Source organism: Crinia signifera, chromosome 7, assembly GCF_055691185.1.
Source record: "Crinia signifera chromosome 7, ASM5569118v1, whole genome shotgun sequence".
NCBI classification, from domain to species: Eukaryota; Metazoa; Chordata; class Amphibia; order Anura; family Myobatrachidae; genus Crinia; species Crinia signifera.
The window spans coordinates 8369058-8396147 of NC_139223.1; the positions used below are offsets into that span (position 1 = coordinate 8369058).

At 45.1% G+C, this 27090-nt stretch overlaps 1 protein-coding gene and 1 long non-coding RNA gene across 3 annotated transcripts in view; both read left to right on the forward strand.

The window, feature by feature from the left end:
- The window catches only part of LOC146019735 (uncharacterized), a 48770-nt gene extending 41299 nt beyond the window's left edge, over nt 1-7471 (forward strand). Inside the window, exon 3 of the long non-coding RNA XR_014450666.1 lies at nt 6848-7471. This is a non-coding gene — a long non-coding RNA (uncharacterized LOC146019735). The remainder of the gene's footprint in view (nt 1-6847) is intronic.
- LOC146019740 (uncharacterized) overlaps nt 1-27090 on the forward strand; it is a 781584-nt gene that overhangs the window by 593960 nt on the left and 160534 nt on the right. The window lies entirely within an intron of this gene.

The window sequence follows — 27090 nt, forward strand, 5'->3', positions numbered from 1 at the left end:
TGAGGACTGTCCCTCTGGACTCATTTTGATAATAAGGTCCTTTGCCTGGTTCTCCCCGTGTTTTTTTCCCCTTTTTTCTTCTCTCGAACTATGTAAGGATACAAATCCATTGTCTAGTCTGTACTTAACAGACTGATGCATACCGTGAACCTGTAATATGACAGTGGAACAGGTATAATAGAATCAGATATATGTGATCACTCACATATATCTAGAGAGCGCCACACCAATGGATGTAATCAATATAGATTTATTACTTTTAAAGTTGTTATAAATCTCTCAATAAAATGTACAATTTAATAAGTACTCACAAAAAAATATAAAAACACAATGGAATAACAATAGATTCGCATACACTCCTGACAAAGTCAATTTAAGGACTGTGTTTAAACAGTAGTATGTCCTTTGATTATCCCTTGATAGGGACTTAGAGCTTTTTATACAATGATAGTTTCATTAAGGGTGATAGAACAGACCTCAATTTCTTTTTCTAAAGCCGATGGAATGAATTGTTGGCAATCTCTATTCTGTGTGATTAACAGACAGCTCAAGCTCCCCTGTCAGCGGTCGCCGCCTGTACAAACATCACATCAGCGGATCGTCGGCGGCGACAGGGGCGGCGACCGCTGACAGGGGAGCTTGAGCTGTCTGTTAATCACACAGAATAGAGATTGCCAACAATTCATTCCATCGGCTTTAGAAAAAGAAATCGAGGTCTGCCCTATCACTCCTAATGAAACTATCATTGTATAAAAAGCTCTAAGTCCCTATCAAGGGATAATCAAAGGGCATACTACTGTTTAAACACAGTCCTTAAATTGACTTTATCAGGAGTGTATGCAAATCTATTGTTATTCCATTGTGTTTTTATATTTTTTTGTGAGTACTTATTAAATTGTACATTTTATTGAGAGATTTATAATAATTTTAAAAGTAATAAATCTATATTGATTACATCCATTGGTGTGGCGCTCTCTAGATATATGTGAGTGATCACATTTATCTGATTCTATTATACTTGTCCCCCTACAAACCATCCAATTTGTAATTGGGAGCAGCCAACTACGCTTCTATATACATTGATATTGGTATCAATACCATTTAAGAATCTAATAAGTTGTGTGCAATTTCCCTTTTTCCAATACCATCCCTGTTTTTCCTCCCCTTTTTCTATAAAAGGTGAGGTCACTCATTGCGCCCGATTGGTTTGGTTTTTCCAACCTTAGTTGTTAGTGACAGTGGAACAATTTAGTTTCCATGGTTACCTAGATGCCAATCGGCAGACATTATTAACAGGAGTTGGACAGGCAGCAATAGGCCGGGTTGTGACGCTTACATCCAAAGCCACCATGCCAACATACACGCATACCTATGATGACAACCTAGATGCCCCTATGCGGACGATATTAGCCGCCAGCACATCAGATTATACGCATACTCCGATCACCATGGCAACCATAACGCTCACCTTCAGGATTACGTCCGGAGGTGACGCGTACAATTCAGACACTAAACGAAGTTATCCTGAACTATGTAAGGATACAAATCCATTGTCTAGTCTGTACTTAACAGACTGATGCATACCGTGAACCTGGAATATGACAGTGGAACAATCTGGTTCCCATGGTTACCTAGATGCCAATCGGCAGACAGTATTAACAGGAGTTGGACAGGCAGCAATAGGCCGGTTTGTGACGCTTACATCCTAAGCCACCATGTCAACATACACGCATACCTATTATGACAACCTAGATGCCCCTATGCGGACGTTATTAGCCGCCAGCACATCAGATTATACGCATACTCCGATCACCATGGCAACCATAACGCTCACCTTCAGGATGATGTCCGGAGGTGACGCGTACAATTCCGCCACTAAACGAAGTTATCTTGAACTATGTAAGGATACAAATCCATTGTTTAGTCTGTATTTAACAGACAGATGCATACCGTGAACCTGTAACATGACCATGGAACAATTTGGTTCCCATGGTAACCTAGATGCCAATCGGCAGACATTATTAAAAGGAGTTGGTCATGCAGCTATAGGCTGGATCCGATACGATTTCCCGGCGGTCGGGATCCCGGCGGTCGGAATCCCGACACTGGAATCCCGACCGCCGAAATCCCGACAAGGGGGGGACATAGATCGCCCCCCCTTGTGGGCTCGCTGCGCTCACCATGCAGCGGGCCCGGTGCCTCGCTACGCTCGGCACGCTATTTTATTCTCCCTCTATGGGTGTCGTGGACACCCACAGAGGGAGAAAGTTTCGGGATTTCGGCGGTCAGGATTCCAGTGTCGGGATTCCGACCGCCGGGATCCCGACCGCCGGCAAATCAACTGCATCCCTATAGGCTGGGTTGTGACACTAACACCCAAGGCCACCATGCTAACATAGACGCATACGTATCAGGACAACCAAGATGTTCGTTTGCGGACGCTATTAGCTGCCAGCACATTAGATTATACGCATACTCCGATCACCATGGCAACCGTAACGCTCACCTTCATTATTACGTCCGGAGATGACGTGCGCACGCATGGGTCACCATGACAACACTAACGCCCTTGTACCACGGCAATCAAGACGCCCATCTGTTGTTACTGGAAGCCGGAAGCCACATGCGCATCCCGGTCTCCAGGGCAACCACACCGCCCACCTCCAGGACAACGTCCGGAGGTGAGGCACTCTACGCCGGCTCTGATTGGGTCACGTCCCCTGGGGATCTTCCGGGGGCGCGCTCCCAATGGGGCAAATCCATAGGATGATAGGCAGTTACCTCAGGTATTTAAACCGTCACTTTAGCAGAGCTCTGTTGGCCCTGAGGAAGCTAATCTGCGAAGCGCGTGCCGGCTAGCGGTGCGCAGGCAGATTGTTGCACTTTATTATTTTTCATATATGCATTTTGATTCTGTGTCCTTTACAGCAGCGATGTCTCACCAGTCCTTTTAAGGACTGAGACCTATCTGCAACTGTGCTCCTCACTCTACCCTGCGTGCATTTCTAACCTTGCACACAGATGGGGCACTTCCATCTGATCCTCTCACAGGACGGCCATTGCTACTTGCTACAAGGCAGTGGAACACCCTGACTGAGTGCAGAGTGATCACAAGATAATTTTTGTATAATCCATGCCTCATTTTGAGAGACATAATAAGCATCCCTGCCCTATGTCCCAAGACTAATATAAACGTCAAAATATCATTGAGTTGCAGAACAAGGGACACGCGGAGTTATAAGAGGTTATTTAACCCACTCCTCCCTGGCACCCCTTATAAGTCTAGCAGTAACGTGTGAGCTCTGCAGACCCACATTGCTGCTTAGAATCGGGGTAGCCTAAAAACTGAATACAAGTGACACACCCAAACACGTCTGACATACAACATAATTACTGTTAGCAACATCTGCCTGCCACCTTGGTTTTAATGTGTGAACCCCACCTATGTATGTCTGTATTGTGTTTTTAAGATATTTTCGCAGTCATTTATAAGATATCTAATAAAAGTTAAATTGTATTCTTTTCTTTGGTGCACCATCATAAGGACATTTCTTTTTCTCGCTCTTGAATATTGCCTCTAATCCATGTCCGAAGGTAGCACACCCCTGTCTTGAGAATACCCATATTTAAGCATTATAGATTAAGGGGTCCTCTATGATATTTAGTAGTCTTGTGCGATTGACCTAAACCAAAACCCCCACTGATATTTACACATACAAGTCTGACTTTCTCTCTGCACTTATCTGCACTCCTTTAGCTGGACTATAATAACTGCCCAGTGAGTAACAGCACCAATCTGTCCTATGGTAGGACACTGTCTCTCCTATCTCAGTGATATTCCTGGACTTTTCATGGGGCTGTTTGGAAAGAAGACGGAAAATAGCTCTTCACTGGTTTGTAGCTACTAAGCTGTCTCTTTCAGTGATAAATAAACTAGGCTGCCATTGGCCAATACCAATCATTGTCCTTGGTGCAGTCCCTCTCTATAGCAGCCTTGTGAGGGATGTGTGGCTGCCATTGGCCAATACCAATCATTGTCCTTGATGCAGTCCCTCTCTATGGCAGCCTTGTGAGGGGTGTGTGGCTGTCATTGGCCAATACCAATAATTGTCCTTGGTGCAGTCCCTCTCTATAGCAGTCATGTTAGGTGTGTGTGTGTACGGAGCTGCCATTGGCCAATACCAATCATTGTCCCTGGTGGAGTCCCTCTCTATAGCAGCCTTAAGAGGCTTGTGTGTGTGGCTGCCATTGGCCAATACCAATAAGTGTCCTTTGTGGCATGTGTGTGGTGGCACTGTCATTGACCAATAACAATCATTTTCCCTGGTGCAGTCCCTCTCTGTTGCAACCTTGTGAGGTTTATGTGGGGCTGCCATTGGCCAATACTAATCATTGTCACTGTTGCAGTTCCTCTCTATAGCAGCCTTGTGAGATTTGTATGGGGCTGCCATTGGCCAATACCAATAAGTGTCCCTGGTGCAGTCCCTCCCTATAGCAGCCTCGTTAAGTTTATGTGGGCAGGTTTGCATCATTACATACCTCCCCTAGGTGCCTCTATAAGTCATTACTTCCTCTCTATGTCTATCTACAGTCTGTCCAGATGACCACCTCTTAACCTGCGTCTGTGGGGTGTGAGGTGTCTGGCATATCTGCCCCTCTGGCGGCGTGTCAGCAAAGTGACTGCCATCTGCTCTGCCCTTGCTGGGAACCACTGATGCTGGTGTCAGTTCACAGCTTCACAGTTACCTAATATTCTTCCCAGTACTACTCCAGTCCTTACTTGCTCCAGATTTGCAGAAGTTTTAGAAAAACAACCAGTTTCAGCTTAAACTAGACCCAGCATACATAGACATCCATAACAGAAGTGTATATATTATGGTTTTGGAGGTAACATTAAGAATTTGATGTTAAAACCAGATCTGAAAAATATATTTATTGGTTGTTAATATTATACAGTATGTGAACTTAAGTTTACATTTTTTTTTAGCAATGTACAGTAGTTATTGAGCTCTTCAAACGTACTTGGTCACTGCCCAAAGTTACAAGTATGTCATCAATATATCTGTCAGAATAATGTAATATCCCTATAGGGGTAATCATTATAGATCATAAGATTTTTTTCAAATATGTATACTTATTTTGGCATAGCTAGCAGCCCACATTGTCCCCATAGCCGTACCACACTGTTGTTAATAAAATGTCTCTAAAAATTGTAATGAATTATTGGTTGAAACTAAATTGTTCGAACTAAAGACAAAAAAAAAATACAAACTTCCTGTTATTACCAGTTCTAAAAGCTAAACACTGGCAATGTCCCTAAATAAGATCCCATACTAGAGTACTTCTAAAACTTAGACAAGACGACAAACTATAGAAAAGTTTACTGCCTTCAATTAAGTCCAAAACCAATTCACTTTGTTTCAATAGATCATAATTCCCATCAGTGTGCGTGCAGTCATATGCATAAGCGTGTGCAGCACATTTTATTAGGGGGTGCAATGTCAAAGCGGTGTGCCTAGCACCACCTATTGGGCATGTCTAACACGGCCATTGGGTCTGTCTAACACCACCAATCAGGCGTGCACTCACTACAATATAAAACGTCTCTCAGCCACACCATTATATCTGGCCTATTTCAGTATTAATCTTCTAATTACTCTGTGTAACAGTACATGCAAATAATGTCAAAATCATATCTGGATGACACAGATACTGTATGTAGTGATATGACAATGGTGTAATAAAATTAATAATGCAAAACACACATAATTGATTGATGGGTGCTATTTTAATGGAATACAGGCAGGGCCGGCGCCACCACTAGGCAGGTCTAGGCATTTGCCTAGGGCGCCGGCCACTAGAGGGCGGTAATGACCCGCCGGGGAGAGGTACCATAGAGGTACCATAGAAAGCTGGGAGCGAGGAGCAGGTAAGACAGTGGGCTTCCACTCCCCCCCCCCCATCCCGCCCATCAATCAATGCTGCCCTCCTTCCCCCCTGGACAAGGTATCGGCAGCACTGTAGCAGTATTCGCCCACACACACACACACCCCCACCTCCCGGAGCGCGGCTGCCCGCTGTGGTATTGCCCGCAAAACAGTCCCTTCCCCGTCACACACAAACACCCCCGCCCCCGGAGCCCGGGCGCCGGCCGCAGTATCGCCCGAACCCCCCCCCCTGGAGCGTGTGCGGGGGGTGCATCGGGCGGCAGGCGGAGGTTTTGCCTGGGGCGGGGGGTAGGCTTGCACCGGCCCTGAATAGTTCTAAAAACCAAAAGTCTTTGGTAAAAGGTATTGCTGGTATTACTAGCAGCAATAAGTGTGGGGGTGGGGGCACAGCATTAGGGGGTGCCTGTGCATCCTTAACACTCAATGTGCGTACGCCTATGGTCATATGTGTAAATATGCAAGTAATCTAAAGACAAGCTTTATTATTTCTACAGATGCAGAATAATTTGTAATAAAAAGATAAAAGGAATTGTAAATGAGCAAACGTTATACACCTGCAGGACAATGAAGGAAGTACAAAGAATAGAATAGGCAATCATTACTTATATACTGTCAATATTTTATAGACACACATAAATCTAACTCAAAACACTTTCACTATCTAAACTACTGAACTATTGAAACTCAGTGAAAGGGGAGATGGTATAAAAGGCTTATATCCCAGATATGAAAGTATTGTTACTGGGCTGTTACTTATAATACTCTGTAAACTGAAAGTTCCTTATGGTCGCTTGAGATAATCTGATTTGTTTTTTTTTTGTTTTTTAATTCATCGTTTTTTTTATTAAAATTAATCATTATTTATTAACTATTTTCTTTTCATTTATTTTCCTCATCAGATATAAAACACGTTACAGCTTATGGTTGTTTATTTGGTGCTCCCTCTTCCTCTAGTCGGGCATCTCTGTGTGGGTTTCCACCTGCATGGGGCTCCGAGGCGCCGCCATCTTGCCGAGTCCCGTGGCTTCTGTGGACCATTCAGTCAGCAGAGATATCCAGCCAATCAGCAAGCACCAGGAAGTATAAGTTCCCTGGGCAGCAAGCAGCTGCCACCAGTACAACACAGTGCACTCCCTGCGCAAGTCTTATCCTGAGCTCTTCCAGTGTATGGTGTTCGGAACCAGTACTTCTTCAACCTTATCTTCAGCTCCAGTGCAGTCAGACTGGTGAATTATCCAGAACCAGTATTTCTTCATTTTGTCTTTAGCTCTGTTGTATTTAGCCTGATGGATTATTCAGAACTAGTAAACCTTCTTTGTGTCTTCAATTCCGGTCCAGTAAGTCTGATGTATTTTTTATGGGCCAAGTACATTCCTGCTTCACCTGCTACCATACTATGAACTGAGTATTCTTAGTATATATATTCTCAAGCCAAGGAGTCCTGACTGAGGGCCGCAACCTGCCTACCGGAGCAGCTACGTCCATCTCTCCTTGCGGTCGTCCTTGGTGAACCAGACGGTGTATTAGACTCTATGCCTTCTTAAAGGATTCACTCCCTTACTACCATTTCTCAGTCTGCCTAGTTGATGTATAAGAATGATATCCTGCCAGTGAAACTACAGGTCCCTCATACTCAACATAGCAGTTCTCCTGACCTCCTGCCGGATTCACAAAACTAGTGATCTGCTATGTCACACATTATGTGGCCTACACAATTTAAATAGGGAAAGATGAATCTGGATACATAATTGTATAAATGCCCCTGTGGTATAAGCTACATTGGCAAGACTATATGCAAATTCATAGAATGTATGGCGCTAAACCGCAGTGCCATACGCCTGGCTTTGGGAGGCAAACCTTCAAATCAGCCTGAAGCCAGGCATTTCCAACAGTGCTAGCATGGACTGACCACTATTAGATAGAGGATGGTTGACTGTGTACGAGTGTGCCATGTCAGTCCAGGGGTGCTGCCCAGTGTGCCATGTCTGTCCAGGGGTGCTGCCCAGTGTGCCATGTCAGTCCAGGGGTGCTGCCCAGTGTGCCATGTCAGTCCAGGGGTGCGGCCCAGTGTGCCATGTCAGTCCAGGGGTGCTGCCCAGTGTGCCATGTCTGTCCAGGGGTGCTGCCCAGTGTGCCATGTCAGTCCAGGGGTGCTGCCCAGTGTGCCATGTAAGTCCAGGGGTGCTGCCCAGTGTGCCATGTCAGTCCAGGGGTGCTGCCCAGTGTACCATGTCAGTCCAGGGGTGCTGCCCAGTGTGCCATGTCAGTCCAGGGGTGCTGCCCAGTGTGCCATGTCAGTCCAGGGGTGCTGCCCAGTGTGCCAAATTAGTCCAGGGGTGCTGCCCATTGTGCTAGATCAGTCCAAGGGTGGGGGCCATGGGACAGAGAGATAGAGTGAAGCCAAATTACGGCCTTGCCCAGGGTGACAAAAATCCTAGTTTCAGCCTGGGATATGACACCAGCCAATCAGCTCACAATATCCATATTACAGGCTGTGTTTCAAAAATGTCAGGAGCTGATTGGTTGGTACAAACTCTCCACTTTATCACTCCGTCTCCAGGGCATTGTACATCTGCCCCTACGTTACCTGTGACCTGTTTTGTTAAGTCCTGTGTATCTGCACTGTATTGTGTTTGGGAGATGTATTATTTGCTATATACCGTACAGTATAGTACAGTACTTGGAAAACAGTGCGTCCTAATTAGACGTGTGTGCTGACACTAGTAACGGGTGCTTGGAACAAAACAAACCTGACCGGATATCCTTATATTTACCTGTAATAATCTCTTACACACATGACTGAAATTCTTCATCGGCATTCAGTGTTCCAGGTACAATGCTCTTTTTCTGGTATTTCCAATGTTTAATAACATACTGTGTTGGGAATGGAAAAGCTAATATCTGCTGCATGAACAACAAGAGAGCAGACTCCTCCTTATTGCACGACACGTTACTTCATCAAAAACATAGAAGGTGTTTGTTCACCATTGTACAGGCACCTACAGCACACAAGACTCTACATGGTACAGGCCCCTACAGCACACAGGCCCCTACAGCGTACAGGCCCCTACAGCACACAAGCTCCTACATCGTACAGGCCCCTACAGCATACAGACCCCTACATCATACAGACCCCTACATCATACAGGCCCCTACAGCACACAGGCCCCTACAGCACACAGGCCCCTACAGCACACAGGCCCCTACAGCACACAGGCCCCTACAGCATACAGGCCCCTACAGCACACAAGCTCCTACGTCATACAGGCCCCTACAGCATACAGGCCCCTACATCACACAGGCCCCTACAGCACACAGGCCCCTACAGCACACAAGCTCCTATGTCGTACAGGCCCCTACATTGTACAGGCCCCTACAGCACACAGGCCCCTACAGCATACAGGCCCCTACATCACACAGGCCCCTACAGCATACAGGCCCCTACAGCACACAAGCTCCTATGTCGTACAGGCCCCTACATTGTACAGGCCCCTACAGCACACAGGCCCCTACAACATACAGGCCCCTACAGCACACAAGCTCCTATATCGTACAGGCCCCTACATTGTACAGGCCCCTACAGCATACAGGCCCCTACATTGTACAGGCCCCTACAGCATACAGGCCCCTACAGCACACAAGCCCCTACATCATACAGGCCCCTACAGCACACAGCCCCCTACAGCACACAAGCCCCTACATCATACAGGCCCCTACAGCACACAGCCCCCTACAGCATACAGGCCCCTACAGCACACAAGCTCTTATGTCGTACAGGCCCCTACATTGTACAGGCCCCTACAGCATACAGGTCCCTACAGCACACAAGCCCCTACATCGTACAGGCCCCTACATCATACAGGCCCCTACAGCACACAAGCCCCTACAGCATACAGGCCCCTACAGCATACAGGCCCCTACATGGTACAGGCCCCTACATCAAACAGTCCCCTACAGCACACAAGCCCCTACATCGTACAGGCCCCTACAGTATACAGGCCCCTACATCATACAGGCCCCTACATCATACAGGCCCCTACAGCACACAAGCCCCTACATCGTACAGGCCCCTACATCATACAGGTCCCTACAGCACACAAGCCCCTACAGCACACAAGCCCCTACATCGTACAGGCCCCTACAGCACACAAGCCCCTACAGTATACAGGCCCCTACATCATACAGGCCCCTACATCATACAGGCCCCTACATCATACAGGCCCCTACATCGTACAGGCCCCTACATCGTACAGGCCCCTACATCATACAGGCCCCTACAGCACACAAGCTCCTATGTCGTACAGTACCCTACATCATACAGGCCCCTACAGCGTACAGGCCCCTACAGCACACCAGCTCCTATGTCGTACAGGCCCCTACAGCACACAGGCTCCTACAGCTTATGCAAAAACCAGTATTGGAACTGAGCCTTAATTAGAGTCAGCAACACTGTGGACACAACTGCGGACACTGGATAAAGTCCAATAACCACCCATCACCAGATCTTGCAGGCTAGCCAAATCCAATATACAGGCATTTAACCCTATAAACATGAGGGGGACCCCACGCCGTTTTTTTTTTTACTTTTTTTTTTTTGGAACAAAATCGCATTTATGAAAATGCGCACATTTTCATGACTGAAAATGCGCACATTTTCATGACTAAAAATCGCGGCAAATCGCATTTTTTGCCGCTAATTCGCATCTCATTACATATGCGAATTCGCGGCAAAAAATGCGATTTTTAAAGGTGCGATTTGGTGCGATTTTTTTTTAGTCTAAAAATCGCACCCTATTACATTTCGCCCCTGATTTCAGTGATATAGTGAATTTCTAAGGGGCAACATTGTCTGTATTTACCATCCAAATTGGCAGATTGAGCCTCACACATCATTAACTGCTTCCTTTTTTCTTCTCTGTCTTTCCCTCTCTTTGGTCCTTATTCAGATCTGATTGCAGAACAAGTTTGTTCTCAAAATGGGCAAAACCATGTGCACTGCAGGTGGGGCAGATGTAACATGTATAGAGAGAGTTAGATTTGTTTGAGTTATTTTGCTTCTGTGCAGGGTAAATACTGGCTGCATTATTTTTACACTGCATATTAGATTTCAGTTGCAACACACTCCACCCATATTTAACTCTCTCTGACATGTTAAATCTGCCCCACCTGCAGTGCATATGGTTTTGCTCATTTTGAGAACAAATTTGTACTGCGATCAGATCTGAATAAGTACCTTTGTCCTCATTCCCAAACCTGTTACTTCCCATCTCCCCCCCCCACCCTCTCCCAAAAACTCCCCCCCCCCCCCATGTCTTTTTTCACTGTATGATGTGAATTTTTGAAGCAATATTGATTACAAATATTCAGCGGCTAACCTAACGGTGGTCAACAAAAATCAGGTATCCAGTCAGCTATTAATGCTTTAACGCCGTTAACCAGACAATTGGGATTTTGGGAATTAACCCTCAATAAAATACCACCATACCTCACTGGAACTGCCCAAAAATTTCCCGAACTTGGAAGCTAAGCAGTGATGGGCCAGATTAGTATTCCTGTGGGAGACCCCTGAAGAACCCCTGGTGTGGTATTAATAGAGGTATCCCTAAGCAAATTGTACTGGACACGCCTACTGCATAAGCAATACAAGCTGTGATAATACCATCATAACAGTTGCCGGGGCAACACACATCCCTACGGGTTATTTAAACCGACTAGGGACTCAAACCATTCATTTTCGCCCACAATCGCATTGTCCATATATCAATGCCGATAAGGACGTGACACACCGAATGGAGAATAAGGTGTGAAAAGCCAATAGGACCATCACCATTTTTGCCTCTAACAAGTGGTACCTAAATATCTATATATATGTTTTCACCTCTTACACTCCTTTCCTTATAAACCTTTAAATCTTAGCTATCTTATATTAATAGATCGAAATAAACGTTAAGTTTTAAATTAATTTCATATATACATAAATAAGAGTGCGCCCACAAAGCCTTTTTCTGTCTTGTGTTTGCCCTCTCTTGAGCAAACAAAAACTCCCAGAGATGCATGGTTACAGAGATGATGGGGTGGCAGGGACAGAGACAGCAGGGATGCAGGGAAAGACAGCAAGGACGCAGGGACCGAGACGGTGGGGATGCAGGGAAAGATAAGGTGGGGTCAGAGCCTGTGGGAGGGCTTAGAGACAGATACAGTGGGGATGCAGGAACAGTGATGTACTATAGCAGAATATTTATTGTTGAAGCCTTCCAGGGGTCCAGTGGCAGCATTAATGACAGTGCCATGTGGGCACCTGGCAGAGCACCAGAGTTGGCGAGGATCACAGCCGGGTGCACCTGGCTCCAGTGCAATTTCTAGTGCATCAGTGACAGGGATTACAAATGTGTGGACTGGGCAAGCGGTCGCAAAGAGGAGACAGGCAGCGGGGATAACAGCTGGGTGCAAGCAGAAGCGGAGAGGGGACAGGCGGTGGGGGATTGCAGCCGGATGCACCCGGCAGGTAGTAGCGGAGACAGGACTGGCAGCAGGGGATTGCAACTGGATGTACCTGGCAGCCTCCAGCAAAGAGGCGACAAGCGTCAGGATATTGCAGCCAGGTGCACCTGGCAGACAGCAGCAAAGATGGGACAGGCGACAGGGGATTGCAGCTGGATATACCTGGCAGGCTCCAGCAAAAATGGGACAGGTGGGGATTGCAGCCGGGTGCACCCAGTGGGTAGCAACGGAGACAGGACAGGGGATTGCATCCAGGTGTACCCGGCAGGCTCCAACAGAGAGGGGACAGGTGGCGTTGATTGCAGCAGGTTGCACCCGGCAGACGGAGAGTGGACAGGTGGCGGGAATTGAAGCTGGGTGTACCTGGCGGGCGGAGAGGGGACAGGTGGCAGGGATTGCAGCTGGGTGTACCGGGCGGGGAGGGGACAGGTGGTGGAGATTGCAGCCGGGTGTACCTGGCAGGCTCCAGTGGAGAAGGGACAGGCTGCAGGGGAGCTGGGTGCCAGGCAGGCAAATGCCTCTTGGCACTTTTATTTAATAAAAAAAAAAAACATACTACATCAGTGGTCAGAAGTGCTGGTATGCCATACAGCTGCATACGGCCCACTTCAACCACTGTGTATACTGTATATGTATGTTGTTTTACTGTAAATGTTTACATGGTATGGCACCGCAGAGACTTTGTGGTCTTAAATATTAGAAAACCCTTGAAAACCCTTATATTGGCACAGCTGAAAATGGGTTTGCTCATTAGAGAAGCTATAAAACTGGCCTTCTTTTGTGCTAGTTGAGTATCTGGAGCATCATATTTGTGGGGTTGATTCAAGTCAATTATAGTCTCAAAATGGCCAGAAAAAGAGAACTCTCATGTGAATCTTGTTCTTTGAAATGAAGACTATTCCATGTGAGAAATTGCCAGAAAGCTGAACATTTCCTACAACAGTGTGTACTACTCCTTTTAGAGAACAGCACAAACAGGCTCTAACCAGAGTAGAAAGAGAAGTGAGAGGCCGTGGTGCACAAATGGGCAAGAAGACAAGTACATTAGAGAATCTAGGTTGTGAAACAGATGCCTCACAGGTCCTCAACTGGCAACTTTGTTAAATGGTACCCGCAAAATGTTAGTGTCAATGTCTACAGTGAAGAGGCAACTCCGGGATGGTGGCCTTCTAGAAAGAGTGGCGAAGAAAAAGCGATACTGTATCTGAGCTGTCCAATAAAAGGAAAATATGGGAAAAATAACATATACATTGGACAGCGGAAGACTGGAAAAAAGTGTTATGGACAGACAAATCAAAGTTTGAGGTTTTTGGATCATTCAGCAGAATATTTGTGCGACACTGAACAAGTGAAAAGATGCTGGTAGAGCGCCTGACACCACTGTCCAGCATGGTGGAGGTACTGTGGTGGTCTGGGGCTGCTTTGGTGCTGGTAAAGTGGGAGATTTGTACAAGCTAAAAGGGATTTTGAATAAGGAAGGCTATCACTCCATTTTGCAATGCGATGTCATACCCTGTGGACGGCGCATGATTGGAGCCAATTTCCTCCTCCAACAGGACAATGACTTCCAAATTATACTATTTAAGGAAGAAGCAGGCAGCTGGTATTCTGCCTGTAACGGAGTGGCCAGCGCAGTCACCAGATCTCACCCCCATTGAGCTGTTGTGGGAGCAGCTTGACGTTATGGTACGCAAGAAGTGCCCATCAAACCAATCCAGCTTGTGGGAGGAGCTTCTGGCTGCGTGGGGGGATATTTATTTTGATTACCCCAACAAATTACCAGCTAGAATGCCAAATGTCTGCAATGCTGTACTGGCATTGGAACATTCTGTGGTGAAAGCAAAGTCTGAAGGACAAAATAAATAAATCAAATCATTATTTCTAACCTTGCCAATGTGTTGACTATATGTTCTATACATTGTGCACCTCGTCTGATAAATAAGTCCGTTTTCATTCACAAAATGGTCTTGGTGACCCCAAACTTTTGAATAGTAGTGTATACGAATACAAAATACTCCTCTACTCTATGAGTTTAAGAACCACCAGTGACCACTAGAAGCCACTTGACGGCCAAAATTACTCCTTTGTGTCCTAAAAGATGTCATAACAGAAGGTGAAAGCCAATATTCTGTTTCAAACTTGCTGTATACAGAGAGAGGAAGCTGTGAAGACAAAGATTTGTGGGCTAAAAACTGTCACAGCTAAAATTAAAAACTATCACAGTTCACAATGAAAGTAAAAACTGTCTGAGCTCAAAGTGAAAGTACATTGCAGAAGCCTTCATTTTGACTGGCTTTTAACTAGTAGTAAAAATAATAATGTGCATGACTCAGAATGACTCATAGCTGCTGTGTTGTTGGCTGTAACACACTCACAGATGCGTCCATATTCAGTCTGTCACGTATCACCTGTACCTGCAGGCATGAGCTGGGTACACAGGTAGCAGTCTCCGCAGACTGCAGGGACAGAGGACTGTGAGGTTCTACCCATAACACAACACTCTGCTGTTATTCCCACCTACTGATAACGCACTGTGTGAATATTTAGTGATATTGTTCCTCAATTAAAATGGAAATGTTTTCCAACATGATAATGTATACCTATAATATGACTTTATAATTATAATGTGGTGCCTCAATAAGTATCAGTTTATCCACAGTAGGGGTTACCATTCTGCACGTTCAGCTGTGTATATAAGAAACTGTTAATAAATAAATAATAAATACTATTGGGAAACAATGGAATAAGCAAAGAACTCCTTTCCCAAACAGGTCAGTGAAAAATTATTTTAGAATTATTTGTAGGGCAGTAAAACAGAAGATTAGATAACCTGTCATTCCACAGATAGGACACCGCCCAGCCCATCACAAGCGACACTGTCACCTGGGTCTTCAGCAGGGGCGCAGATTTCCTTTTTTCTCGGTGGGTGCTCCCAACCCACCGCCACCCCCCCCAAAAAAAATCAAAACAAAAAAAACAGCCCCCTCCCTTCCTGGACTCACCCGCTGCTCGCTGTTAGGGTCCGTAAGCAGCAGCAGCGCCGCAGCGGGGTCAGGGAGCAGCAGCAGCCCCGCAGCGGGGTCAGGGAGCAGCGACAGCCCCGCAGCGGGGTCAGGGAGCAGCGGCAGCCCCGCAGCGGGGTCAGGGAGCAGCGGCAGCCCCGCAGCGGGGTCAGGGAGCAGCGGCAGTGCCGCAGCAGGGTCCCAGCAGCAGCGGATATGCCATCAGCAGCAGGGTCCCTGCAGAAGATTAATTATTAGTATAATTAGTATTAATACCGCTGCTATAGTAGTTCCCATCTGCCGCAGGGACCCCCGTTGATGACAGCATATCCGCTGCTGTGACCCCGCTGCCATGGGCCATGCTGTGGGTGCTCCTCACCTTCCGTGGGTGCTCGGGCCCCGAAGCACCCACGGTTTTGGCGCCTATGGTCTTCAGCACACATCACAACAGTGACACTGTCACATGTGGCTTCAGTGCACATCACAACTGACAATTTCACCTGGGGCTTCAGTGCACATCACAACTGACACTTTCATCTGGGGCTTTAGCGCACATCACAAGTGACACCTCAAACATTTCCCCAGCACATTTGCTGTTGGTATGCTAAATTCTTATATTCATTGAACACAGGGCAAGATTTAGTGAAGTGCGATTTTTTTAAAATGTGCGATTTTGATCAAAATCGCTCTATATGGCATTTTCTAAAAATCACATTTTTGCTGTGAATTCGGATATTTATTGAGATGCTAATATGCGGCAAAAAAGTGCGATATGGTGCGATAATGTGCGATTTTTAGTCATGAAAATGTGCGTTTTTTTTAGTCAGGAAAATGTGCAAATTTGTTCAAATGTGTGATTTTGTGTAAAAAAAGAAAAAAATGGCCGGTACTTATATGTTAGTGGGGTGCCCACTAAGCGATTTGCTTAGTTTTACGCATCCCCTCGCGGGGCTCGCTACGCTTCGGGCTTGGTAGCTCGCTGCACTCGCCACACTATATAAAATCAACTCCACACAGACATGGATAGTGGGGGTATGCGCGTACTAACTATAGTGGGTGCCCAACTAACATATAAGTACCAAATGGCCTCCTGAGCATAACTAGCCCCGGGCTTATTGAGCCAGACCTGGTTCCAAAAATACGGCAAACAAAAAATCTGGCGATCCCCCGTATTTTGACACCAGCACTGGGCTCCAACAGCCCGCAGTGTCATGCCACAGCCAAGGGACACTTTTTACATAAGGTCAACCGGCCGTACCAGGGGCACCGTGGCTGGTCAGCCTTGGACGGGGTACCTGGGGGAGTCAGGACCCCCCCCCCAATAAATCCCCCCGCCATTCTTCACCCATCCAGGACTGAAGCCCAGGGCTGTCACCAGCATCGGACGCCGGCCTGATAGGGTTAACTCATTCATACATAACATTGCTTTATACAGGTGAACCACAAGTGCCAGCAGGCCTCCCCCCGCATGCTGGGACTTGGAGAACCACAAGTTCCCGCATCCGGGGCATTAATGGGCCAGCTGGGACTTGTAGTCCACCTGTAAAAAGAATGTTCAAATAAAAAACCCACAGCGAAAAGTACAACTTTAAAACGAAGGCATCATAGGAACGGATGCTATCTCCCTACAGAGGCTAACACGGTACCGTATGAACTGGCATAACATTTGCAATTCCCTCTCAGACGTCTAATCCAACAGCACCGTACTATTTTCTATGTTTTACTTTTGAACGAAAATTCTTGGTTGTTTTTAATGTGCATGTTTTAATTTATATTGTCAATACTATTAAATACAATAATCAAAACAGAAGTTAAGACCACTTTGATCGTGCGCTAATTAAAAGCAGCTTAGGGTCCACAGACAATGAAGAACCACTTCACATACACATACAATACCAATCGATGTCTGATAATCCCAGAGCGCTTTTGATGGATTATTTCCCTCTCAATTTAAGAGTAATAACCCAAAAAAGAAGAGAAAGGGAAACCAATAGTGTAATATTGTTTCACTGTGAAAAACACATATAGAACATAAGGGTTGTCAACTCGTACCAAATGGATTTGTCTACTTTATTTGTAGACAATCGCGCTTGATTGAGGGGAATCTGGGTTCCACCAATGGATCCTCCTCCTCTCATTTACCCAAAGAAGTGAATATGCACTCAGAAGGATGAGAGAAAAACAATATATGGTGCAAGATGACACTGGTGGGACTTAATCAAAGGACTCTCACCATGAATATATGTCTACAGATGGAATGTAGACTAACAGAGTATGACTAACAGAGTATAAGCGCTGCGGAATTTGTATGCGCTATATAAGAAACTGTTAATAAATAAATAATAAATAAATAATATAAGTGTGTTACCACAAGCGTCCCCGGAATGCTGCTGGTCCAGGCAAAGTCCCCCGAGGTCCTCCTTGTGTCACAAGTCACAGGCCTTTGACTTGTGACACAAGGAGGACTTCAGGGGACTTTGCCTGGACCAGCAGCATTCCACAGGCGTCCCCGGAATGCTGCTGGGCTACCTCTCACCCGCCTCGCACCTCTCCAATCCATTCTTAACGCTGCTGCTATGCTCATCTTCCTCTCCCGCCGCTCTACCTCCGCCTCCCCCCTCTGTCTATCTCTTCACTGGCTCCCCATTCCTTTCCGAGTTCTCTTTAAACTCCTCACTACCACCTACAAGGCTCTCTCCTCCTCCACCGCTCCTTACCTCTCTTCACTGATCTCTATTCACACTCCCTCCCGTCCTCTTCGCTCCATCGCTGACCGCCGACTGACCTCTCACCTAATCACCTCCTCCCACTCCCGTGTCCAAGGCTTCTCTCGCACTGCCCCCCATGCACTGGAACAACCTCCTGCCACCCATCAGGCTTTCTGATTCCCTTACCTCCTTCAAGCGCTCCCTCAAAACCCACTTTTTTCGACTAGCCTATCCCTCCTCCTAACCTCTTTTGATCCTCCTATCCATTCTCCGTTCCCCTCCGTTCTTTCTTATCCTATTGTTTTTCGTTCGTCCACCCACCTATTTTTAGTATGTTATCTCTTATGAGTAGGGTCCTCCTTCCTCACATACTCACGCTACCTCTTTACCTCACCTGTGCTCCTGTCCTGTTCTTCCCTTCCTCTACTTCATCTTCAGTCTCCTCGACAATTTTGACACCTACTTCTGAACTGATGCTGATTTTATTTCTACCAGCTATACCCCTATTCATACTGTATTTTTCAACACACCCTGTACGTTACCTTGTCATTTGTTTTTTGTTTGCTATGTACGGCGCTGCGGACACTTTGCGGCGCCTTATAAATAAACGTACTACTACTACTACAAGCAGGGCTGCCAAGAGAAATCTTGGGCCCCGGTACAACAGCTTCCCAGGGCCCCCATGGGAGGGGTGTCACCACAGCATGTTAAGGCCGTTATTAGCACATGAGAAGAACCCACGCACAGGAGCAAGTCATGCCTTCCAGCAGCTGGGGCATAAGTATTCCCAGTACTTCCTCATCTTTGCAGCCACCGCTTACGCTACAGAACTTCCGTAGTGTGCGGCTAGCCCCGAGGGTTATTTTCAGGGTCCACGCCAGTCTCCTGTGTCCACGCTACCATCTATTACCTTTAGAAAAGTTATAGTGAGCGAAGAGGAGCGAGCTCACTAGGGGACATTCGTGATCCACGTAACTGGCGTAAGCAATGGCCTCAAAGATGAGGAAGTACAACATTCTCTATTAGAATGGCGGGACAGCCCCATATAAGCTGCTGTGTGAGTGTCTATATATATATATATATATATATATATATATATATATATATATATAGATATATAGATATCTATATTATATCTGTCTATATATATATATATATATATAGAGACCATAGGGATGGCACTCCGATGCGTTACAATAAACAATAAGGTATCCGGTGCCTTCCAGAATGAGGGAAGCAGAGTCCCCTCAGGATATGTGCGCTGCGCGGCGGCACTCAGAAATGAAAACAGGACAGCAGGCAAATAAGGTGCCGACGTTTCAAAGCCCACAGGCTTTTTTATCAAGGTGCACCTTGATAAAAAAGCCTGTGGGCTTTGAAACGTCGGCACCTTATTTGCCTGCTGTCCTGTTTTCATTTCTGAGTGCCGCCGCGCAGCGATTATATATATATATATATATATATATATATATATATATATATATACACAGCGTCCAATTACCGGACACTGAAGGGAAGGCAACCAGGTGAATTACTGTTTGGTTTATGGAGTGCCGGTCCACTGGACAACAATATATATATATATATATATATATATATATATAAATTCTTATACCACTAGCAGTCAGCCAATGATAGGACCAGCACATCCACTTGTGAATATAGAAGAAAAAATACATTTATTTGTAGGCAATGTATAAAGGGATACCCTTTGAGAAAGGCGCTGTGCGCCGAAACGGCCCGTCAGGGGATTGGTGTGTACCCACGGCTGCTGCTGCTTATATTACAGGATCCATGCTGCATTCATGTAGATCTACTGCTGCCCGTGTTAAGTATAATGGCCTTATACATTGCCTACAAATAAATGTATTTTTTCTTCTATATTCACAAGTGGATGTGCTGGTCCTATCATTGGCTGACTGCTAGTGGTATAAGAATTTATTGATTATTGACCTGGCACTCTGACATCTCTATCTGAAGAGTGTGCGTTTCTCTTACAAAATATATATATATATATATATATATATATATATATATATATATATATATATATATATATATATATATATACACATATACAGGTTGAGTATCCCTTATCCAAAATGCTCGGGACCAGGAGAATTTTGGATAACGGATTATTCCGTGTTTTGGAATATTTTAATATTTCAATGATGTATTTTGAAGTATCTTGCGTTTATGCTGTATAAACACATAAAATACACACAAATATATTTTATTACCATATAAAATACACACAAAAATATTTTATTTTAGATAAAATATACATGTACTGTGAGATCGGCAAGTGGTTTTTTAGAGCTGGTGGATGTTGGCTGCTTGAGATAAGTAAAGTGTTCCGGTCTGTCGCTTTACGATGCACGCAGGTCTCCATAAAAGAAGGAGTACTACAGACCTGCGTGCATCGTAAAGCGACAGACCGGAACACTTTACTTATCTCAAGCAGTCAACATCCACCAGCTCTAAAAAACCACTTGCCGATCTCACAGTACATGCGTGTTATTAGGAATAACACCAACTCCCATCGCACAGAACAACAATTAGCTGAAATGACAGACCGATTCAAGGAGAGGGGGTATGACCCAAAGACCCTCAAAAAATGCCTTACGAAGGCCCGCAACAACATGGAGAAGTCAGGTGAAGTAAATCCCAACAAAACCAAGGACACTAAACGCATGATCTATGTGTCCACATATAACCATGCCTCCACCACAATACAAAGGAGTGTGAAGAAACACTGGCCAATCGTCAGTACAGACAGCGCACTAAAACTCTAGATGCAAGCACCTCCCATGATGGCCTACAAGAAGGGGCCAAATCTGAAACAGCTGCTGATGAGACCCACACTCACCCCAGATACCCCATAGGGAACCACCTGGCTACATTCCCAACGCCCAGGCTGCTACAAGTGCGCAGGATGCACTACCTGCAATAGTATGAACACTGGATCATCATTCCCACATCCCCAATCAGGCAAACAGATAAAAATTAAATACAGATTGCACTGCTTATTGGACCACGTGATTTATTTATTAATCTGCCCTTGTGGTCTGGCTTACGTAGGCATGACTACACAAAAGTTCAGAGAACGCATGGCCAACCACCGGAATTCCATACGGGCAGCCATCGATACAAACAAAACTGATCTACCTATTCCAAGACATTTTCTAAAAGAAGGACATCAAGTATCTAGCCTCCGATGCCGGCTCATCGATTGGATCCCCACACCAACCCAAGGGGGTTATAGAGGCTTGCTCTTAAAAAAGAAAGAAAGCCGGTGGATCTTCCGATTAGGAACTTTGGTCCCACATGGACTAAATGAAAACAACCCACTGAACATTTTTTTGAAATAAGTCTTTGTCATATGTAATTTTTTTTCATTTATTTCATTCATTTTTTTAATTTTGTTAATTTTTTTCATTTTTTCATGGGCTTGCCTTTTTTCCGCTTTCCCGTGCTGTTTTCCCAGAATATGTTGTGCATCTTGTTTTTTCTTATCATGCTTTTCTCATCATGTTTTTTCTCATCATGTTCTTTCTCATCATGTTTTTTCCCATCATGTCTTTTCTCATCATGGTTTTTCATATCATTTTTTTCATATCATGTTTTTCATATCATGTCTATACGTCATCATGCTTATTGTATTCAAGTAGCTGAATCCATATTGCAATAGTGTATCTTCAACCACTCACTTCAGCTTGTCAGGGTTTGGACCAAGATCCGGTAACCCATAGCCTCCAGTGACCATTAAAATACCATCACCCTAATCATTAAAATACCATCACCCTAATCATGAGGATTCCTTAACAAAATTCTTTAAAATAATTGTGTTTTTTAAAACCTTTTCAAAAATAAAATATAAACAAAAAAAAAAATTTAAAAAAATAAAAAAATAAAAAATGTATAATAAAATAAATAATATAAAATATAATAACTATGGAATATAGTTAAAATATTCTTTCATCACCAATAGCATTTTTTCAAGAGATGGATGAAACATTCAATCTCCCCCCGAATATTTTTTCTTAAAAACATCATTATCTTTAAAGAATTGACTAATGGCTCCCAACTGGCACCATTTGGCCTATTAACTGTCACTTTTCAGACACTTATTTTTCTAAAAAAAATATTTAAATAACATTTTTTCTATGACATTAAGGTGTGAGCATCACTCCCCCATTACTAGTTCCGTATACGAATCCTTAAAATACTGTGTTGTCCTGTTCGATTGATATTATAAAAGCACAATAACCCCCTTGTTTTTTAGCTAAAAATCTAAAAATTAAAAATCCCTAGATCCGCTACTTAATACCCAACATTAGACTTAGAATCCACATCTGAAATATCACACATAACAATATAAAAATTAAACATCCCATCTTTTGCGCCGGCATGATAACAGGCATGATTTGGCACCCCAACTGGTATTTCCAATATACACTTTTTCTCAACAATTTTTCTTAATAATATTTTTTAATGTTTGTTGCTGTTCCATTTTTTCAACCATTCCCCACGTCCAGCGGTATGGATATGTTTATTTCATTTGTTCTAAGAAGCGATCCCCTGACAAATGTACATCGGCACCTTATAAAACTTATGCAATGTGTATAAATGTAAACATTATTAATGTGTTGAGACTTGTTCTCCATCCAGAACTATGTAGATGTACTAGGGTGATCCCTCCCGGAACCCCGACCTTCCTGTATATAGTGATTTATACCAAGATTGTTAGGTTTACAGTTTTGCATTTAAACCGGATATCCCCATTTTCTCAGCAGTGATGCACCAGTACCACAGACACTGCCGCACATCCCACTTCCGGGCGATCATGCCCCTTGCAATTAGCTGCACTAAAAAAGCATATGTTGAGACCCGCCTCCGGGGACTCAGACGTGGCAGGATGTGGTACATCAGAGACCTGCACTTCCGGTGATGCAACTTCCTGTTTCTGGCCGGACACGCCTCACCGGTGGGCGGGGATCCAGGCATCACATGATTTCAAACACACAGGTATAAAGGTCGGGCCCGGGCAGGTTCATTCATGGTGTCCTCCTGCAGTAGGAGGTTTTCCAACATACTTCATGTTGCCCCATCGATGATTATGTGTACTTTGCTGACTCATGTAAGTTCCTTTTTTCTGTACCTATGTTTTTTCTTTGTGCATCACTGTAATTGTTTTGATTGCATGCTCTCACATTGCTGTTTGCATGTCTTTTACACAATACAGGCTCCTTGATAAAGGTCCGCCTATATTGGACCGAAACGTCAGAGTATCATTGAGCACAATATATTGTACCAACTTATTGGATGACTAATAAATCAAAATACTTGGATTACAACAAGTTTATGACTTTACTTAGGAGAGTGCCTATTTTCTCCCCGGAGAAACCCTTGGAATATATATATATATATATATATATATATATATATATATATATATATGAGGAGAGAGGTCCGGCACTCCCAGTAACGCAGTCACTTTGCGATCGGTGCCTTCACTGCAAATGTATGCTGAGATAGAAGGAAGAAGGTGCGGCACTCACGATCTATCACTCAAATAACTGGACGCTGCCACTGTAGTATCATCAAAACATTAAAAGTTTTGAAACGTTGATGATACTACAGTGGCAGCGTCCAGTTATTTGAGTGATAGATCGTGAGTGCCGCACCTTCTTCCTTCTATATATATATATATATATCAATCAATCTGACCTAGCCCACTTATTCTTTCATTCACAGCTTTATATCTACTACACATAGTGCTCTAAAGAAAAGTGTGTGTGTCACATCAGTCAATCATAGTGTATATAATATTTATTAAGCCAGCCAGGGCAGACAAATTTACTTACAATAGCCATTATGGGTCAGGGCAGCATTTTCACTGTGTTGTTTGTTTGTAGTGAGCCGGCTCCACGCAGCACCTTCTCCTCTCACGTGCAGGGCAGCTGCAGCATCCGGTTCCCAGGCTGCTGCAGTCTGCAGGCACACAGAAGCTCCGCAGCGGTGGACGCCTTTGCCGCTGTCTGCAGACAGTGACACGCTGCCGCTGCTGAAACGCTCTCCTACTTCAGTCCATTACTTAATCTCCGGCCACCCCCGCCCAAGCTCCCGGACACTCGTGCTCCCAGCAGTCCCCACCCGTGCTCCCGGCTGCTCCTGCCACACAGCTGACCGGGCGACCCGTGCGGCGCACCCGCTGCCTTTAAAAGCAAGAAAACCGTGTGTGTCAGTCCCCGGACCCGGGCCTCCCTGACAGGCCCGGGCCCAGGTAAAATGTACCCACTCCCCCTCCCTCACGGCGGCACTGGTCACAAGTCACAGGCCTGTGACTTGTGACACACGGACGACTCCAGGGGACTTTGCCTGGACCAGCAGCATTCCGGGGACGCCTGTGGTAACACACTTATACTCTGTTATGTAGGGTACACACCAGGACGACCCGCTCACGATGCACATCGTGAGCGGGTCGTCAGTGGCTCGTCCGACCCGCTCACGGTGATGCGGGGGGGGCACGACCGCTCACGATGTGCACCGTGAGCGGGTCCGATCCGATGGCGACCCGCACCCGGCTGTATGGTCGTCATTGAGATCCTACCTGCAGCAGGTAGGATCTCAATAACGACCGACCGACCCGCGGGACCGCGCATCGGATCGGTCCACACCAGAACAGAAAAGGGCCCAATCAGCACACAATCTACATCCAATTGGTCGGAATTGGATCTAGATTGAGGGGATTGGGCCCTAGTCGTCCTGGTGTGTACCCAGCATTAGTCTACATTCCATCTGTAGACATAGGGCAGTATTCAATGAGAATACCAGCGAGGTGCAATGAATCCTGTTTAGGATTCGCTGCACATTCGCCACGTTCCGGAGCCTCGACGGCTTCGGTATTCAATGTGTCAGGTGCTCGCTGCCCCTGACCGGCGAATATGAGCTCCTGCGGCGAACGCCGCAGGGAGCCTGAGGACGGTGGCAGGCAGAGAGATGGAAGTCTCTCTGCCTGCCCCAGAACATTTGTGGGGGGGGAGGTGGGCTCCCCGGGTGCCAGGCAGCATAGGCTGCCCCCAGGGGGTGCCAGCAGGGGACCAGGGGCAAATGCAGGATTTTCAGAAGGGGGTTTCCAGAGGGGCGGAGCAAAGCACGGAGATAGACACTTAGGTGACCCAGTATATGCCGGATCAGTTAAAGTATTATAGATAGACCAAATGTATATAAATAATAATAATAAAAAAAAAATATATATATATATATATATATATATATATATATATATATATATATATATATATATATATATATATATATATATATATATATATATATATATATACACATACATACATATATACATATATACATACAGGGGCGTCAACAGCAGTGCAGGCCCCTGGGCATAGCAATGTATTGGGGCCCCTACCGATCCTCCAGTGGTAGGGGTGGGGGAAGCTTTGATGTCCTGCAGGTGGTAAGGGGTATTATATAAATCGCTCAGCATGTAGGGCCTGGATCAGTAATTTCCACTAATTACCCCTTTACTGCACAGATGGTGGGAGATGGGGTGGGAGAAGGGGCATTGCGCTGAATGAAGGGGCCCTGATACATAACTTCCAGGGTGGTAGAGGATGTTTAATATGCAGAGGAGGGGTGTATAGTGGAGTGGGATTATTAGTCATCATTTTCTGGTGGGAGGACAACTTGCTTGACTGCAAATATCTCCAGTTACCGGAAATAGATTTCTTAGATTTTAATGGAATTAAAAACTAGTTAATCCCACCTACCAAATGGGATTGGGGACTAGGGGATCAGAGTTCAGGAGGCAGAACAATCCGCCAACGAGTATATAAAACTACATACCAGGTGTGTGGAGCTGGAGCAGTAACCAGCTGCTGGAAGGCTGATATCTCTGGTTCTGGGAACAGTAGAGACAAGCTTCTAGCGTCCTTTAAAGGGGGAGAGTCCCAGCTTTTGGAATATACCCTCAGAAAAACTCTAAGTCAGACAGAACCTGAAGTATCTGACTGGGAAGAGCAATTAACAGGCTTGGATGGGGACCACTGCTTTGAAGTCAGATATCTCCGGTTCCCAAGGGCCGATTTTTAAAATTCTTATACCCTTGGAAAGAGGGGACCCTCAGCTTTCAGACTTTGGTCCTTAGAGTCCTGGGGGGGTTTCTGGGTACTCAGAAACCCCCCCTGCGTGCGCTACTGGGGACCGCGTATATTCACTACACCTGATCGTAACGATCGGGTGCAGTGAATATATGAATATGTAATGAGCGGCTTGGCTCCGGTGCCCCCTGCTGGCTGCTGTGTAAAAAAATTTTTTTTCAATTAAATATATATTCATGTGCTTACAGCACATGAATAAAAATAGCATGCCCCTCCTCAGAATAAAATTCCTGATTTTTTTACACCAAATGTAAAAAACAAAACACTTTATTTTAAAAGTTCACATTCCACTTCTCCATAAAAAGATAGCGATTGCTACTCGGTGAATCATGGCGAAAAAAACCTTGAAATGTATTCGCCATGTGTTCATTGAATAGGGTGATTCACCGTTTTAGTCAAAAATTCGCCAAACAGCACAAATTCACCATAAAAACATGGCGAATCAGGCTCATTGAATACCGCCCATATATTCAAGATGAGAGTCCTTTAATTAAGTCCCACCAGTGTCATCTTGTTTTTATACCTTGCTGTTATTAAAACGTACAGCACCATATATTGTTATTCTCTCATCCTTCTGAGTGCATTTCACTTCTTTGGGTAAATAAGAGGAGGAGGATTTATTGGTGGAACCCAGATTCCCCTCAATCAAGCGCGATTGTCTACAAATAGAGTAGACAAATCCATTTGGTACGAGTTGACAACCCTTATGTTCTATATGTGTTTTTCACAGTGAAATAATATCACA